We start from the raw sequence: 3,375 nt of genomic DNA, 5'->3' as shown, positions 1-3,375 counted from the left end.
TTTTTTTTTTTTTTTTTTTTTTTTTTTTATTTTACTACCCGCTCGATATCACGAAACCGATTAGATCGATTTCTTATCGCTACTATGAACGTTAAGAATGCCGTTATTATCGTTTATTATTACTGTCGTTCTTATCGTTAAATTCTTCTTTCTTACTTTTTTACTTTCATACTTTCTTTCTCACTCGCTTATTCTCACTCTTTCTTTCTCTCTCTCTTTCTCTCCCTCTCTTTTTCTCTTTCTTACAAAACGCGCAACATTATCTAATAGGACGTCTAGGAATCGAAGAACGTTTCACGCGATAGCGTTTCGTGCGCATCGTGGAACTTTTTCTTTTTTTTTTTTTTCTCTTTTTTTTCCTTTTTTTCTTTTTAACGTAGTTGTACTCGAAACATCGTTATTCGCTCGAATATTCCTCGGGCAGAGGGCACCTCCTCCACATAAATGGTGGTGGTGGAGCCCCATCGTATCAATAGAAAAAACATGACGAATTTCAACGTGGAACAAACCTTATAACCAATCGACGATTTCGCACTCGATAATCCTAAAGATCGAGATTTTTTTTCTTTTTTTTTTTATTATTTTTATTTTTATTTTTTTTATTATTATTATTATTTTTTTTTTTTTCGTTTGAGCATTGTCCCGATTCCACGTACGATAAATATCCCGTAAAAACGGTCGTTCCCCCTAATTTTATAAAACATTTAAAAATTCGATAACAACGGAAAATATATATGTATATAATATATATAATATATGAATAATATTTATATATATACGCGTGACGTGTTATGTGAATGTAAGTGTATATATATATATATATATATATATATATACACATGTTACATATGTTATATATAAGCACATGTGTGTATGTACGCGTAATAAGTTTTATCCTTCTAATCGGGAGAAAATTAGCAAAAAAAAGGCCGCGTTCGTTCGGAGGTACTATGTTTTCCGATGCGAACAGATCGAACCCATCCGTGGACCAAAATGTCCAAAAAACCGACGACAGAGATCTCTCACAGCCGGTTTACGATAAGTCTTGGGAAGATTTTCAAGTTTCCCAAGTCGTAAGGAGTTGGCAAATATTTTATTTCTTAATCGATATCGAAGACTTTTAAGATCAGCCAAAAGAAGAGGCGCAACTTCTTTTATAAATACACCGCCACTTCTTCGTTCAATGACTTTTCATATTGATCGACACGGAACCAAGTTCCTTAAGACTTAGGACTCGAGGTTTTTTGGAAGCAACGTTGCCACGTTGAAGAATTTGCTATCCTCCTACCTCCTCAACTTTATCCCCTCCACTCTCGGTAACGCTGCTTAGAAGTTAGGACTTGGGGATCTGGGATCAGCGTTGCCACAAAAATTTCCTATACTCCTGTATTCTAGCTATAATATCGCTACTATCACATTACTAAATATCTCAACTTTTTTTTTTTTTTTTCCATCGTTCCTTCCATTCGATGGAACGCTGCTTAAGAAAACTTAACACTATTTCCAAGTTTAGAACTTGGAAGATCTAGAATGCCTTGTGTGCATCGATTCTTATTAATTAAGAATTTAAAGCTTAAGATCCGGGGAGTTGGGATTAATTACAACTCGAAACGTGAGATTTAGCATTTAGGGATTGGGGAAAGGACCTATTGCATACCGACTGTCAACTGTTTGGAATGGAGATCGAATCCGTCATAGGCACGGATGGAGGGAGCCATTTGCGCGAAGAGTCGGCCAATCGTTTATATACACAATTGTAGCATAAAATAAGCCGATTACTCGCATCCCCACCATTCTCGGCCACCTTTTTTACGATACAGCGAAACGTAAACGACCCCCCCAAATAAGACACGCTCTCTCACGCGCATGCGCATACATACTCTTTCTCTCACTCACTCTTTCTCTTTCTCTCTTTTCCTCTCTCTCTCTCTCTCTCTTTCTCTCTCTCTCTCTCTCTCTCCTCCTATCTATAATAATTCGCGTCTTCTCCGGATGGCCGACTTCTATGTCCTTCAATTCTCGTACTTGAGATGTACCACGTGAACTTTCTGGCCCGTGTGCCTCGATCTTATGTGGGACATTACGTTGGACGTTTGTTTGCTACGGAACTCGCAGTAAGGGCACTGGAATCTTGGCGCTTGGCCGCACTCGTACTTGTGATGCCTGGTCATGTTCCCCTTGACGGTGAAGCAACGGCCGCATTTCGGGCAGGGGAACGGCTTTCTGAAGCAATCCGCGAAATTACCTTTCGCGTACGTGCTCCTTTGCCTACCAGCTTGCGCGTGATAATTAGGCAGGGGCGTCACGTAACCGCCACCGAAATCTGGTTGGCCCGTCGTCGTCGTCGTCGTCGTCGCTGCCGCCGCCGCCGCCGCCTCCCTGTTACCGCCTCCTTCCGAGTTCTCGAACGCCTTGCAAGATTGTAAAACGAAGTTTAGATCCAACTGTGGGGCCGCGGCATAGAAACCTGAAACTTCAAGATCGGCCGGTTAATCGAGTTTCGGGGGAGAAGAGGATTGCATATTGGGGCGTATTGATGCTTTTGATTCATTTCGATTTATAAAGAGATTTTGGTCGTTGCTTTGGCAGGACAAGATAAAAGGATTTCGTAAAAGGATTTCGTGGGAGAGAAAGAAAGAGAAAGAGATAAAGAGAAAGAGAAATAGATAAAGATAGAAAGAGAGAGAGAGAGAGAAAGAGAAATCGATCGCCGTCGGTCAGAATCGTTGTGCGTGCACCGCGATCGAATTTTTTTTGGATCGTGTCACATCTTTTTTTTTTTGGTGAATCTTTGGTTTGGTTTTGGTTTTGGTTTTGGTTTTGATTTTGGTTTTGGTTTTGGTTTTGGTTTTGGTTTCGTCGGGTAAAATAAGTTTTGATTCGGATCGCGGCATGCTTCGGATCGACGACGTTGGGAACGGAAAAAAAAAAAAAAGGAAGAATACCTTAAACAAGTTGCGGATGATCTTCTAGATGAAAACGTCGAGCCATCATATCGATCATTTCCAGAGAGCTCACTCTTTTTTTTCTTTTTTGCAATTTTTACTTTTTTTCGTTTCTCAATTTCAAAAGCGCGATTATTAATGAACTTTTTTTTTCAATTATCTAATATATATAGTATATATGTATGTATATATATATATATATATACATATATATATATATCTACAGGAAGAAAATACGTCTTAATCTATGCGTTTTAACGATAATTATTAAAAACTACCGGAATAGAGATCGTTGTGTACCATTATCTTCAGGTGGTGAGGACATCCTTGTTGTTCGGCTATCCGTTTCAGACACCGAAAAAAAACGCGTAAGAAAGGTTGGTACTTGAACAATCTTTTTTTTTCTTTTTTTTTTTTTTTTTTTTTTTTT

General features: G+C 38.7%; 1 protein-coding gene across 20 annotated transcripts in view; it reads right to left on the bottom strand.

The window, feature by feature from the left end:
* The window catches only part of LOC122713273 (longitudinals lacking protein), a 188,725-nt gene that overhangs the window by 104,453 nt on the left and 80,897 nt on the right, over positions 1–3,375 (bottom strand). The window lies entirely within an intron of this gene.

This window comes from Apis laboriosa, unplaced genomic scaffold (assembly GCF_014066325.1).
Source record: "Apis laboriosa isolate Shangri-la unplaced genomic scaffold, ASM1406632v1 scaffold23_cov150, whole genome shotgun sequence".
In the NCBI taxonomy this organism is placed as follows: Eukaryota; Metazoa; Arthropoda; class Insecta; order Hymenoptera; family Apidae; genus Apis; species Apis laboriosa.
Note: the sequence above shows the minus strand (reverse complement) of the source record. Positions and strands in the feature narration are given on the sequence as shown.